At 36.0% G+C, this 16,367-nt stretch overlaps 1 protein-coding gene and 1 pseudogene across 3 annotated transcripts in view; one reads left to right on the top strand and one right to left on the bottom strand.

The window, feature by feature from the left end:
* Positions 1 to 16,367, top strand: part of TCF12 (transcription factor 12) — a 385,779-nt gene that overhangs the window by 39,674 nt on the left and 329,738 nt on the right. The gene's annotated exons all lie outside the window — the stretch shown is intronic.
* LOC116591977 lies at positions 9,702 to 10,238 on the bottom strand (annotated as a pseudogene).

The following is a 16,367-nucleotide window of genomic DNA, read 5'->3' on the forward strand; positions in this document are numbered from 1 at the left end:
TGAAAAATGGAAGTAAGAATCCAGTTTTTTTTTTTTTTAAAGATTTTATTTATTTATTTGAGAGAGAGAGTGAGCAAGAGAGAGGATAAGAGTGGGGAGAGAGGCTGAGGGAGAGGCAGACTTTCTGCTGTGCAGGGAGCCTGATGCAGGGGGAGGGGCTTGATCCTGATCCTGATCCTGGGATTCCAGGATCATGACCGGTGGGGAAGGCCCTTAACTGACAGAGCCACCCAGGCATCCCAGAATCCAGTTTTTTTTTTTTTTTAAAGATTTTATTTATTTATTTGACAGAGAGAAATCACAAGTAGTCGGAGAGGCAGGCAGAGAGAGAGGGAAGCAGGCTCCCCGCTGAGCAGAGAGCCCGATGCGGGACTCGATCCCAGGACCCTGAGATCATGACCTGAGCTGAAGGCAGTGGCTTAACCCACTGAGCCACCCAGGCGCCCCCAGAATCCAGTTTTTATAGGAGAAGAAACCTTCTGCACATAGGAGACCATTTTCTTCCAAGAGTCTAATCCATTGTAAATTGAAGAATTGGAGACAGTTTATTCAATCTTTAAGTTTCTTGTTTTGACTTGGATGTTGAGTCTACTCTATTGTTGAGAAAAGAATTTCACATTCAGGATTCATATATCTACATTATTGAAATGGTTATGTATGTTGTTTATCACTTCATAGAATTGCTTATAAAAAGGTCACGTTTTGGTGATGGTGCAGGCAAATACTGAATTAGATGAAGTTCACAGGCCATCTCTTTCATTTCATTTTGGTCTTGAAATAGTGAACTCATCATTCAATTTTTTGAAATGACAGAACTAATCTGAGTAATCAGAGTAAATAGATGCTGTAAAATATAATATCTTTTATCAATGAAATCACTATCTCTGAGTTGTAAAGCTAGAAAATGGATTTAAGTATGTAATTTATTTGTATTCTGATTTATCTGGAAAAGAATTTGAGTCAGACTATTCCCTTGTTGTAGAAAAGAAATGGTTAAATTAAGACTTACTAGCTACTCGTGGATTTTTAAAATCGGGAGTTAATTAATAATAACTGGGTTTTGGAATTTGGTTTGAGTCATTGTAAAAATAAAATTCTATTTTTAAGTAATTTCAAAGATCTTACAAATACATAGAGTAAAATTTAGGCTTCCAGAGATTTGATTCGATATTCGAGGTATTTTGGTAGTTGTATCCAAAATTACTTAGCTAACCCATAACTGTTTTATTGTGCCTTATCCTAATTCTTTGAGATTTAAACTATTCTTTAAGATGATATAAAACCATTAGTTCAGTAAATAAGTACCTGTTCTTTGTTAACTCCTTCAGGGATAAGAAAGATGTATTGGATATGGTTAATATTATTCCATATATCTAAGAAGAGAGACTATGTATACTATACTACTAATTCTAATACAAATATAAACCTTTTTTTGGTATTCTTGTAGACATGTTAGGAAAAAATAGTGTGAAAAAACTTAATGAATAAATGAGTTAACCCATCTGTCTTCTTCCCCTTGTGTATCTAACCTTATTATTAAAATAAAAACCACCAGAGTACAGTACTCTATAGTTACATTTGTATGAGTAGTCTCAAGATATTACGGTATAATAGGTAGTACAGTATAGTCAAATACATAGTATTATGCATGTAGTATTAGCATGTGGGGAATGAATGCCTGAAAATTGTTCTTCTTAAAGCTTTGTCTTAGTAATGGTTAAGGTATACTTTCCATCATTTTCAAACTGCAGGCCATTACCCTTTAGTGAATCGAGAAAAGAATTTAGTGGATCTCACACATCATGATCAATGCAGTAGAACAGAAGCTATGAGAATGCATCATATGTACTTACAGGGTTGTTTTTATATAATTTTAGTTTGTTATATAAATATACATTTATATACACTAGGTGGTGATAAAAAATGTATTTAACAATGGATAGTAGTAAAAAAAAAAAAAATTCAACAGCAACAACAACAAAAAACACCCTGAAAAAGCCTTTGAAAACCATGATCTCCTAGTTGATTTTAGCTGCCAGTTTCTCTTTACTATTTTGTAAGGTGTGAAAATGATTGGATTTGCACATCTGAGGTGTGATGGGTTTGGTCTTTGTTAATGCAGCTTTGCAAAGTACTTGACACTATGGCTTAAACTCCACTCCAGATTCCTGTATTGAATAAAAGGTCTGTTACAACTGTTTTTATTCTAGGTAGCCTTTAGTCTTTGAGATCAGTCACCTTTAACTCGCCTTAGACATCTTCCTTTAAAGAAAGAGGGTAATTTCATTGACATTGGAGGCAATTGATATTTCTTTTTTTTTTTTTTTTTTTTAAAGATTTTTTTTTATTTATTTATTTGACAGAGAGAGATTACAAGTAGGCAGAGAGGCAGTCAGAGAGAGAGAGAGAGAGAGAGAGAGAGAGAGAAGCAGGCTGCCTGCCGAGCAGGAGCCCGATGCGGGACTCGATCCCAGGACCCTGAGATCATGACCTGAGCTGAAGGCAGCGGCTTAACCCACTGAGCCACCCAGGTGCCCCGGCAATTGATATTTCTATCCATGTGAAGGATAGAGTCCAGAAACATGAAGAGAGAAACTAGACTGTAACTTTGTAAAATCCATAACCAAAACACAGTATCGCAGAGGAGACAGTTCTTCCAGTTAATGATGTGGAAGAACTGACTTTCATGAAGAGAGAAACTAGACTGTAACTTTGTAAAATCCATAACCAAAACACAGTATCGCAGAGGAGACCGTTCTTCCAGTTAATGATGTAACCTACCTATACCTCAGTTTGCAAAGAAAAAGGAGATTGTTGTTACTTGATTTCTCAGGTTATTTTCTCATAGAAAATGTGGAACTTTTCAGACACCTTTACTTCTCTTTCAGCTCTGGAATTCCATCAAATATTTGGAATGATATTATGAACAACTTGATTCATGGGAATTCGGAACCCCTAATGAACTGGAAATGGACTGCATTAATTAATATGTGTGCATTCAAATAATTTTCCATGAGCCTGTCTGGTCTGTTTGAAAAAGTTTATATAGGGCGCCTGGGTGGCTCAGTGGGTTAAGCCGCTGCCTTCGGCTCAGGTCATGATCTCAGGGTCCTGGGATCGAGTCCCGCATCGGGCTCTCTGCTCGGCAGGGAGCCTGTTTCCTCCTCTCTCTCTCTCTGCCTGCCTCTCTGCCTACTTGTGATCTCTCTCTGTCAAATAAATAAATAAAATCTTAAAAAAAAAAAAGTTTATATAGAAGAATTAAATGCTCATAGCCTGCATATTGGAAAAAAATATCCTTGAAGTAAATGTTTCTTTGAAGCAGATTTAATTTGTATTAATGTGTCAAGGCCACTGTTTTTCACTCCCTGTAGAACTATTTTTTGATACTGTAATGAAAATCAAATGCAAAAGATAAATTCAGCATTTGAATACTCTTCACTCTGACTTTCATTTTCTAGGAACACATATAGTTCTTAAAATTGAGGTTATTTTCAGAATCTTCGCAGGTCCTTGCCATCATCATGCTTTTTCAGTGCTTGATTTTTAGAGTTTACTGTTACGGTATTTTCTGTTAATATGAGAGCTACTTGAGCATAAAAACACAGCTTACTTGATTTGGGAATGTGGGGCATTATAGACGAAAAAAAATAATTTCTTTAGGTCAGAAGTATTTTACATCTAGAAACATACACTTGAACTCTGGCTGTGATTTTTCACATGTGCCATTTATTAGCAAATATGTTCTTTTTGAAATTTTGGCAGAGTATACTTTGTAACCTCTAACTTTCAGAGCCTCTGCTCTTTCTTCATAAGGAAAGTTTTAATTCTAGGCAGAATTTAGCTTTGTTTGTTTAAATAAGATGCTAAATCTTCAGTCAGGGTAGGGGACATTCTTAACCAAGGGATCAGAGCTGTATTTTTATTTTCAGGTTTTTTCTTTTTTTTAGGAAAGTGTTTTGAGATATATGAAAAGGGAGAAATTTTTGATCAAATTTCAGTTGGACTCAGGGTTTTATTTAATTGGCTTTCATAGTTTAGTACATCTGCTTTATAATGGAGATTCCCACCCACAATTTTCTCTCCTCTTCTTTAGATGCAGCTATTTATTTTGAAGTATCTCTGGTTCTCTATGAATTGGCAGATATTGTTGATAACTTGTATAACAGCAAGTAAAAATTGTTATGATTGTGACACAGGATATTCCTTGTGCCTGGAGGAGGAAACAGGCCAAGTTTGAACCTTGTTCATGTATGTATCATATGTATGCTGCTAACTTGGTTCCTTGAGAACATGAGATTGCCATAGCAACAAAGGCTCTTTCAAGGCAGAAATCTTGGCAGAACAGTCGGGTCTTTGAAGTGCTGGTTGTGTTGATAGGAAAGGATCCAGTCAGCAGTAAGCATGCAACTGTAGGCCAGCACAAGGAAAATAAGCATTTAGTTTTTAGCTTTAGCTTGAAAGCAAGTATATTTTGAGTTTCCCCCCAAAGCTAATCTTAGCTCCAAACAAATATTTATATGAGGTTTTCTTTTCACATGTATGCTGTTTCAAGAACATAAGTTCCCAAGCATGTGCTGTGTGATACTTTGGCTGGCCAAAGATTGTCTTAATTTTTGGAAAAATCAGTGTAGCATAATGCAGTCTAATATTAATGCGTTTTGGTTTTAAAAGCAGAGTAGATAAAAATCATTAAAAATTGGGGTGCCTGGGTGACTCAGTGGGTTAAGCCTCTGCCTTCTGCTCAGGTCATGATCTCAGGGTCCTGGGATCGAGCCCCACATCAGGCTCTGTGCTCAACAGGGAGCCTGCTTTCCCCTCTCTCTCTGCCTGCTGCTCTGCCTACTTGTGATCTCTCTGTCAAACAAATAAATAAAATTTTTAAAAAAATCTTGAAAAATTACTTTGTTCGGAGTTTGGTCTTGTTTAAAAACTAGTAAAAAACACAAGTAAATCTTCAAACTCCATGATTTGCCTTCTGTTCTCAGGATCCTTATTTTACCTAACCAACTTTCTCTCTCTGTTCTGCACCCTGAATCTCCACCTTCATCATGGTTTTGCTCTTGTGGCTGTTCTTGCATCTTCTTTTTTATGTGTTTTTGTGTTGTGTGCTAGACCTAGTGTCTTAATAATAAGCTCTTTTTGGTAGAAATTGTGTCCTCCACTCTGGTGCCTTTTAAGAAAAGACTGGACACATGGTTAGGACTTAGTAAAAACTAGTTTATTGATTGTTTTAAATTGAAATATATTGATCAAGAAATCATATTCAAATAATAGACTAGTCTTTTATTTTTAAAATTTTTTTAAAGATATCATTTATTTGACAGAGAGAGATCACAAGTAGGCAGAGGCAGGCAGAGAGAGAGAGAGGGAGAGGAGGAGGAAGCAGGCTCCCCGCTGAGCAGAAAGCCCGATGCGGGGCTCGATCCCAGGACCCTGGGATCATGACCTGAGCCAAAGGCAGAGGCTTTAACCTACTGAGCCACCCAGGTGCCCCTAGACTAGTCTTTTAGTAGGTTGTATATGTAGTCACTGTAGATAGTGTGCTATCTTGAGGATGCTGTGTTGTTTTTAATGCTTGATCCCAAGATGGATAATAATTTGTATAATTTTTTCCCCATCCATCCTTATTCATCTTTCACTGATGAACCCAGAAATTATTTGGATGACTTTTCTCACTCCTCCCAGAGAATGGTATATGTAACTGGTATCATTTTAGATGCCTAGGAGAGAAGGGAATACAGCACATACAGTGAATGACTCAAAGTACGAGGGCTTAATTCTTTTTTTTTTTTTTCTTTTTTAAAGATTTTATTTATTTACTTGACGGGGTGAGAGAGAGAGAGAGAGAGCATGAGAGGGGAGGGGGTCGGAGGGAGAAGCAGATTCCCTGCCGAGCAGGGCAAAGGCTTAATTCTTTTTTGGAAATGGGATGCATGTGTCACTTCTATAGGAAAGCCGTTCAAGGGACCAGGTAGAAGTCTTGCCATTTTGATTTATTAGAAGCTATTGAAATGATAACCCTGTTTTAAGCACTACTATCTGCAAATTTAAAATACAGTTCCTGCTTTTTAGCCTAGTTGAAAAGGGAAAAATTTTGGTATTAAAGAAACTTGAAAAAAATTTTCTCCTTCTAATCTAAAATCGAAGAGAAAGAGCAAATCTAGCTGCTGAATCAGGTTTTTAAGATTATTTTATTATTCCATCTGAAAAAGAATCCATTGGATATTTGCATGCATTTTATACCAAGAAATGTTAAACTTCATCCATTGTTTTTAAAAGTCATTATTCATTTAAGAAGTATCTAAAGTACATAATTAAATTCAAAATTCACATTAGGCTTTTTGCCTTTGTTTACTGAGCAGGTTTAGGGGAAATGCCCAGGGCCTTGGGGGTTCTTGGGTCTTTTGGGTCAGATAAAACTTTAGGGATATTCCCCATTCACAGGATAGTTATTTTCCCCTTAATACAAGTAGAGTAAAGAAACTCTTGCAATTAGCTGATAGGGAAAGTGATTTGACAGTTGAGGATTTACATATCATTTGTCACTGTTTCTGATAGTATAAGTTACAGTCACTTGAATTTTCTTGAAGAAGCAACACTTTGTTTTAGTCATTTTTGAATAAAATCTTTATAAACTGTATTATAAGTTTTGTTTTCTTAAAGCTTACTGGATATTTAGCTTTGTCAGGGTTAGAGTCATGAATATTTCTTGTACTTTGCTCTAATACAAGGATATTTATTATGATGAAGGTTGGTAGTGTTGTTTGTTTCTATGGGACTCTTTTTCGGATTTCTGTGCATGTATATATGTGGCATTTTTATTTTTTATTTCCTTATTACCTATAGTAATTTCTTACCTTGTCAGTTTTTAGCAGGACTGAGCAGTTTTTGGCTTTTATTATGCTGTGTAGTCTTTTTGGTTCTATAATCTAACCTGCTAAAAACTGACTAGGATTAATGATGTAGGTAAGTTGTAAAGTCTCTTGTTAAAATCAAGAGACTCTTTTGGTATATGAAAATAAGCCAGGGAATGATTTTCACCTTGTGGGGAAGAGTGCATCAGCTTTATTTAAGCTTTTTTTTTTCCTAGCTTATTTCTCTGTTTGCTTCTGGTTATTGTTGATTGCAGTCACTTGATATGTGACTACGAGATATATAGACTGTTGTGATTTCTTCTTCAAGTGACTGATATTAAAAGCAATTTATTAAATATTTTTTCTTTCATATAGTAACAAAATTTGAAAAAATATAACAAAATAAATGACTTATATATATTAATTATGTTTGAATATGAACTCAACCAATTGTGAATTAAAGGTATATCAAGTACTTAGTAAATAACACAAATATTTTTGGCATAAAATGGATTAAGTTGATTTGGATTTATAATTATTGGTAGTGATTACTTCATTAAACTCTAATATGCCCTGACCAAGGAGCATTCTTTTGAATACCTTCTAGTCTTTTCTGGTGTGAAGAAACCTTTTTGTAAATGTAAAAGAAAATAAAGAATATTTAAATCATCCCTTTTGGTTATTGAGAGCAGAGATTGAATGGCTCAGTTAAATACTTGTCAAGGATATTCTTTGGTACTGGATGAAACATAGTTTACTAAAATGATGGGTTTTGTATAGTTCCTGAAACTCGTGGCTGCTATATGAGCCTTTTTAAAACTCTGGCTTCAGGGACGCCTGGGTGGCTCAGTTGGTTAAGCAGCTGCCTTCGGCTCAGGTCATGATCCCAGCGTCCTGGGATCGAGTCCCACATCGGGCTCCTTGCTCCGCAGGGAGCCTGCTTCTCCCTCTGACTCTGCCTTCCACTCTGTCTGCCTGTGCTCGATCTCTCTCGCTCTCTCTCTGACAAATAAATAAATAAAAATCTTTAAAACTCTGGCTTCCATTCATTCTTCTATGTTTGTCAGTCTGTCTAGTTCACTGAGTGAGGAGGATAGAGCTGTGTCTGCCAAGACCCAGATGTCCCTCTTTCCTCACTGTGGCACTCTTGGCTTTTTGCTGAGTTTTCTGTATTAGGGAGTAGGCCAAGTTCATGGGGGAAGAAGTAGGAAACCAACTGGTTCGGAATTGTTCTGGTTCAAAAACGTTCATAAAGAGAGAGAGGATGGTCATTACCTGGATGGTGTGGGGAGGGGCACTACTGCAGGTTTTTCAGCTCCGTCTTCCCTGCAGTGAGAGAAGGAGATCAAGTATAAGCCTAATCCGAGGAACTTGAACACAGTAACCATAGTGGAATTGCTTTAAAAAAAAAAAAAAAAAAAGTGTTGTTTCATATTATGCTAGTTAAGTGGAAGAGTTTCTCTTGAAGCTAGATTAAAAAAATATAAATTTTTTGAGCTTCTCAGTGGTTACTAAATGAGAATATAATTTTGATCCCTGTTGGGGCACCTGGCTGGTTCAGTCGGTAGAACATGTGACTCTTGATCTCAGGATCATGAGTTTTATTTACTTAAATAAATGAATAAACTTAAAATAAATTTTAAATTTAAAGTAAATTTAAAAATAATAATTTTGATTCCATTTCTTTGGCTTGTGTTTAATTAGAAATAGTTGAAAAGCTGGCTTCCATTATTTTCTTTTGGATCTATTCATAATATTACTTTTAGAACATGAACCAGAAGTCAGATTACTTTTCAGTCAATTTGAAACAAGTAGGAGCCATTTGCAAGTGCAGCAGCGTGGCTTTGACTTTCACTCTGACTGAAATGGGAAGCTATTGGAGGGAATGACATCTCATTTAATATTTTAAGAGGATTACCCTGGTTGCAGTGTAGAGAATAGGGTAGAAAAAAAGAGACCTCTTAGGAGGCTAAGAACATTGGTTAAATTTGAAATATACACTGAAGGTAGAACTGATAAAACAGAAAGAATAGTTACTCTAGTTGAGAATGGAGAAGACTAAAGGAGTAGGGTTTTTTTGTTTTTTTGTTTTTTGTTTTTTTGAGTTTATTTATTTGACAGAGATCACAAGTAGGCTGAGAAGCAGGCAGAGAAAGAGGGGGAAGCAGGCTCCCCGCTGAGCAGAGAGCCCAATGCGGGGCTCCATCCCTGGATCCTGGGATGATGACCTGAGCTGAAGGCAGAGGCTTTAACCCACTGAGCCACCCAAGTGCCCCTGTCCTTTTTTTTTTTTTAAATCAACATATGCTGGTTGCTTTAATTTTTTACTTTAAAGACAAGGACCCCCCGCCCCCCCAAAAAAGACCAAAATCAAAATCTTTAAACTTACACTTTTCAACCTGAAGGAGTCATATAATAGCTACAGTTCTAAAATAGCATCAATAAAGCCCAGTATTATTCTTATGAATATTAATGGGCTCTACTGAAACAAGGTATAAAATATAAATCTTTTATTTTGTACTTAATTTGAAGTGTTGCCATTGAAATCAGTTATAGATGTTTATTCTGAAATATGCTACTATGAAAGTTGGAGACTCAAATACTGGTAGTCGTTATTCAAAATTAAATTTATGGAATACCCAGATAATAGGTTTAATTGGAACCTGTAGACAGTTTTGAAATAATCATTAACAATAATTTTTTTAAAGACATAGAAGGCTGTTGTTTTATATAATTGGATGTTTTAAAATCGTCTCCCTTCAGTGCTTTCAATCTTCACATGGTCATTAAGCAAAGACCCCAAATAATTTCAAATGACCACAGATACTGTGTAGGCAAAAATTCTCATGTGTCAGTACTTTTAATGTTGTGTACATCACATTTTAGTGAAAAGATGACTAGAGACAAGATGCAAACCTTCTATTTTCAAGACTAGTACAACAGATTATACAGAAAACCGAGCTTATATTTCACCATCAAGTATGGTTCTCCCATTAGTTTATTTTGTGACAGGTCAAGAATATCTTCAAATCCAGTAGTCCCATCATTACTCTTCAGAATATCTAATGAAAGGTTTGATCTTAGAAGAAATAGAAGCTAAGCCTGCTACACAATCTTGAACTTCATTTGAAATTTTAGTGGAGCAAATAGACCATGGGTGTTCTCAGTGTGGAAAAATTTATTTTAGCTTGGTTGAGCTAGAAATTATTTTCTGATAATTCAAGAAGATGACTGGGTGAAAGTTCGTTTTCATACAAGGAAAACCTTTTGAAGATGATCATGGCTTTCAAAAGGTCCACTGGTTGAAAGTTCAATAATTGGAACACTGTCCTTTAACTGAGATCTAAGTTCTCTGACATTCATGTTCAGCTTGTTCTGTGAATAGCCCAGTTCATTTTTTTAGAAAAAGGATTGGGAATCCACTTTCAGGCATGCTAAATACCTATTAGACATTCAGTTGGTGGTATTAGTAGTAATTCAATATTCTGGTCTGGGATGTTCTAGAGAAGTGAGCTGGAGGTTATAATCTTGGGATCATCTGAAAATATGGAATTTAAAGTGATGGGATTGGAGTGACTATCCATGAAAAAGAGATGGAAAGACTGTATATGTGCTTCAGCATTTACAGGTTGAGGTGATTGAGCAGGACAGACTTAAGAAGGCCTGTCCAGAAATAAAGTAGGAAAACAAGGCAAGTATGGCATCATGGAAGGCATACGAAGAGAGCGTTTTAAGGAAGAGGGGCTGCTAATAAGGGTATTAAGTGGTGCCGATAAGACAAGATGAAGATGACGAACTGACCACTTGATTTAATTATGTGGAGGTCATTGGTGACTTCGAAAGGAGCAGTAGTGGTAGATTGGAAGGAACAGGAATCTAGTGAGAAGAAGTTTAGGAGAGTGGAAGGAAAGAAATAGAGTCAGCAAATACAGGCTCTTTATCCCAGAATCTTGCTCTTGTGGGAAAGGTAGAAAATGTCCTGTTGTGTAGTTGTGTGATGATGGGGAGAGGTAAGTGGGTCAGAAGTAGTTTTTAATCTTTTTTATCTCTTTTGAGAGTTAATATAGCATATTTATAGGATCATGGAGTTAGTAGAGAGAAAAAGAACTGATGTTACTGGAGGGAGAGGAAGAATTGCTTGAGCTGAGAGGAGGATAGATCAAATGCACAGGTGGAGGGAATAGGTTTGGCTAAGAACAGTGGCAGTTCATGGTAGCAAGTGAGAAAGTAAAGTGCATTAAATTAATCAGTATGATTCATTTTTTAGAAATATAGAAGTGTAAATACTGTTACAGTATTTCTCTCTACGTGACTTATTAAATCTAATAGTAAATATGTGAATATTATGATAAAGTTTGTATTGAAAGGTGTTGAGGGGCTATAAAATGTTTCTATTTAAAGAAAGCAGTTGAAATATGTTTAATTAAGTAATTTTGCCCTTCATACAAAGTCACTGTCTTTCTCCATGGTTATTAATTGATGGGCATAACTTTTAAGATAATATTTGTAAATCAGCACATCCTAACATGCTTTAGCTTGCTTACACAACTAGTGTAAGTAATCATTGTCAATTTTATGTGATTAGACCAGTTAGTATTAGCATGACCACTTCATGGTGACTGAGTATAGATGTGGTGTAAGTTTCTTTTTAAGAGTTAGATATACCGTGGGAGGAATCTTAAACTACGACTGGTCTGTCTCATTTGTAAGTTAGATTTTTGTTTAATATAATACAGACAAAACAGGGTTATAGAATAGGAAAAATGAGATAGAGACACAAGAATATATGGAAATTTGGCACATGATAAATCTGGCATCAGAACACTATGGTAAAATGAGCTTTTTAAGAAATGGTTAACCATTTGGAAAAAAGATAAAATTAAATTCATACCTCATATCATATAGAAAAATAAACTGCAAATGGATCAGAGATCTCAATGTAAAGAATGAGACTACAAATATGAACAGAAGAGATGGATGAATTCTTCTATAATTTGGGTATAAAGAAAGGTTTTCTCTGTGACTCAAAATCTAGATGCAACAACAGGAAAGGCTGATAAATTTGATTCTATAAAAATATAAAGTAAGGCTTTTGTATAGCAAAAGCACAGACACCCACTAATAACAAAGTCAGTAGATACAAATCTGTAAGAAAATATTTGCATTATCTATCACAGATAAAGGACTAATATGCCTCCTCTATGACAAACCTTTAAAAATAAAGGGTAAAGAGAAAAGACCAAATCGAAAGAGATGCAATAAGCAAAAGAAATGGACAGTTTTCACAAAAGGTATAAAATTTTTCCTTATTTGAAAAGGTACTCACTTTCACTTATAATAAGAGAAGTCCAAGTTAAAATTTACATCAAGATGACAGTTTTCACCTGAGATTGGTAGAAATTTTAAAGTATAACCAAATAGTCCATTAGCTGTGAAGAAAGGTATTTTTATACTTTGTTGACAGCAGTGCATACTAGTATTTTTATATGATTGTACCCCAGTTTGGTTCAGGACAGCTCAAGAAGTGACTTCTTCCAGAGCAACAGGGCAAAGTAAGAGAAGTGTTTGTTATTATCTGAGGCACTTTAGGACATACATCTGACCCCTTTGCTTGGTCCCTTCTGCTTCTCACAAATCCCTGAGATTGAGGTGGGAATTCCCATCCCTTTCTTCCCATTTTGGGCCTACCTTCAACCTTTATGGTCTTCCCTACCAAGATAGGCTTTAAGAGGAATATAAACAATTCCTTCCCAAGACAGCTGGATTACAACATATGAATCCTGTTTTTGATTACAGGAAACTGAATATTCAGTAACTCTATCTTATTATATTCCTTTGCTAGCAAGTCATATTCTCTCTTTCAGGGTTATTGGATTCGTCAGGCCTGTGAGAGCAAAGGTCAGGTGATTGGAAAGACCAAAATTAGTTTACTAATTAAGTAAAATTATCCTCCTTAACTGTGGTTTGCATAAGGTATGCATTATATATGTATGTGTGAAGAGAAATGTTTTGGGGAATATATATATATATATATATATATACACACACATATATATAAATATACATATATATATAAATATATATAATCTGTGGAATATATCAAAACACATGTGTACTTTGAATAGAAACTGTTATGTGCTGTGTAAATACAAACTTTATGCTTTAATTCACAACCATTTTATCCTGCACTCCTGTGTGTATGCATTGCTGATTAATATTTAGATCAGTGATGCCACAAGGAAAGTTAACTAATCTGAACTCAACAGTGCCCTGATTATATATCATCATATTCAGAGTTATTTTGTTTGTGTTTGTTACTAGAGCTGGGATAGAAGGTGATGTGGCAATTTGTAATAATAAAAATCAAGTGAATTATGTTGTTGGTGGCAATGTAAAATGGTGCAAACTGCTTTGGAAAACAGCGTGGCTGGTCCTCAAAAGGTTAATCAGAGTTACCATATGACTTAGCATTTTCACTCCTAAGTATACCCATAAGAGTTGAGAACATGTCTACTCAAAAACGTGTACATGACTGTTTATAGCAGCATTATTTATAATAGCCAAAAAATAAGCCAGAGGTCTGTCTTGTGATCAACATGTCAGTGTTGTATATCCATAATATGGAGTATTATTTGGTGATTAAAAAAAATAAAAATAGAGTACTAATACATGCTACAACATAGATGAACTTTGAAAACATGCTAATTGAAAGAAAGCAGTCACAAAAGTTCACATTATTATATGATTCCATTATACGAAATGTCCAGAATAGGCAAATCTGTAAAGATAGAAAGTAGATGAGTGGTTACCAAGGTCTGGGGCAGGGTAGGTAATGAGCAGTAGATTAGAGGGGAGAAAAGGGTAGGGACTGTGAACAGATATGGATTTCTCAGAGGTGCTGTGTGATGAAATGTTCTAAAATTTGATAGTGGTTATTTGATGGTTGCACAACTATGAATATATTAACTACTGAATTACATGCATTAAATATGTAAATTGTGTGGTATGTAAATTATATGAAGTTGTTATAAAAGAAGTGAGTTACCTGTGTGTAGTGACTAACAAAGTTTTTTTCCCCATCACTAAAATGTCTGTGACCCATTCTTGTGCATTGCTGGTGAGAATGTAAATTGGTATAACAAAAGAGGAGGAAAAAAAAGAGAGAAGGGACTTTGGTTGTATCTCACAAGACTACATTAGCATTCGCCTTTTTTGTTCTTTCTTTTAGAATGTTATTAACATGTAATGTATTATTTGTTTCAGGGGGGGGTACAGATCTGTGATTCATCAGTCTTACACAATTGACAGCACTCACCATAGCACATACTCTCCCCAGTGTCCATCGCCCAGTCACCCCATCCCTCCCACGCCCCTTCCCCTCCAGTAGCCCTCAGTTTGTTTCCTGAGATTGAGCGTGTCTTATGGTTTGTCTCCCTCTTTGGTTTTGTCTTGTTTCATTTTTCCCTCCCTTCCCCTATGATCCTCTGTCTTATTTCTCAAATTCCTCAAATCAGTGAGATCATATGATAATTGACCCTCTCTGACTTATTTTGCTTAGCATAATACCTTCTAGTTCATTCACGTCGTTGCACATGGCAAGATTTCATTTCTTTTGATGGCTGGATAGTATTCCATTGTATATACAATTCCACATCTTCTTTATCCATTCATTTGTTGATGGACATCTAGGCTTTTCTGTAGTTTGGCTATTGTGAACATTGCTACTATAAACTTTCAGGTGCACGTGCCCCTTCAGATCACTACATTTGTATCTTTAGGGTAAATATCCAGTAGCGCGATTGCTGGATTGTAGGTTAGCTCTATTTTCAACTTTCTGAGAACTCTCCATGCTGTTTTCCAGAGTGGCTGCACCAGCTTGTATTCCCACCAACAGTGTAGGAGGGGTCCCCTTTCTTCGCATCCTTGCCAGCATCTGTCGTTTCCTGACTTGTTCTGACTGGTGTGAGGTGGTATCTCATTGTGGTTTTGATTTGTATTTCCCTGATGCTGAGTGATGTGGAGCATTTTTTCATGTGTCTGTTGGCCATCTGGATGTCTTCTTTGCAAAAATGTCTGTTCATGTCCTCTACCCATTTCTTGATTGCATTATTTGTTCTTTGGATGTTGAGTTTGATAAGTTCTTTATAGATTTTGGATACTAGCCCTTTATCTGGTATGTGATTTGCAAATATCTTCCTCCATTCTGTCAGTTGCTTTTGGTTTTGTTGACTGTTTCCTTTGCTGTGCAAAAGCTTTTGATCTTGATGAAGTCCCACTAGTTTTGCCTTTGGCGATGTTTCTAGAGAGAAGTTGCTGTGCCTGAGGTTGAAGAGGTTGCTGCCTGTGTTCTCCTCAAGGATTTTGATGGATTCCTGTCTCACATTGAGGACTTTCATCCATTTTGAGTCTATTGTTGAGTGTGGTATAAGGAAATGGTCCAGTTTCATTCTTCTGCATGTGGCTGTCCAGTTTTCTCAACACCATTTGTTGAAGAGACTGTCTTTTTTTCCTTTGACATTCTTTCCTGCTTTGACAAATTGGTTGACCATAGAATTGAGGGTCCATTTCTGGGCTCTCTATTCTTTAACATTGGTCAGTGGGTCTGTTTTGGTGCCAGTATCATACTGTCCACACTGACTTGACGATTACAACTTGTAATAGAGCTTGAGGTCTGGAATTGTGATGCTGCCAGCTTTGGTTTTCTTTTTCAACATTCCTCTGGCTACTTGGGGTCATTTTTGTTTCCATATAAATTTTAGGATTATCTGTTCCATTTCCTTGAAAAAAGTTGATGGTGTTTTGATAGGGATTGCATTAAATGTGTAGATTGCTATAGGTAGCATAGACATTTTCACAATATTTGTTCTTCTAATCCACTAGCATGGAACTTTTTCCTTCTTTATGTCTATCTCAGTTTCTTTCATGAGTATGATACAGTTTTTTGAGTACAGATTCTTTGCCTGTTTGATTAGATTTATTCCTAGGTATATTATGGTTTTGGGTGTAATTGTAAATGGGATCGACTCCTTAATTTCTCTTTCTTCTGTCTTGTTGGTGTGTAGAAAGGCAGTTGATTCCTGTGCATTGATTTCATATCCTGATACTTTACTGAATTTCTGTATGAGTTGTAGCAGTTTTAGAGTGGAGTCTTTTGAGTTTTTCACATAAAGTATATCATCTGCAAAGAGTGAGAGTTTGACTTCTTCTTTGCTGATTAGGATGCCTTTTATTTCTTTTTGTTGTCTGATTGCTGAGGCTAGGACTTCCAGTACTATGTTGAATAGTAGTGGTGATAGTGGATATCCCTGCCATTTTCCTGACCTTAGGGGGAAAGCTCTTAGTTTTTCCCCATTGAGAATTATAGTTGCTGTGGGTTTTTCATAGATGGCTTTGATTATATTGAGGTATGTACTCTTCTATCCCTACACTGTGAAGAGTTTTGATCAAGAAAGGATACTGTACTTTGTCAAATGCTTTTTCTGCATCTGTTGTCTCATATGGTTCTTGTTC

The sequence above is a fragment of the Mustela erminea genome, chromosome 5 (genome assembly GCF_009829155.1).
Source record: "Mustela erminea isolate mMusErm1 chromosome 5, mMusErm1.Pri, whole genome shotgun sequence".
NCBI classification, from domain to species: domain Eukaryota; kingdom Metazoa; phylum Chordata; class Mammalia; order Carnivora; family Mustelidae; genus Mustela; species Mustela erminea.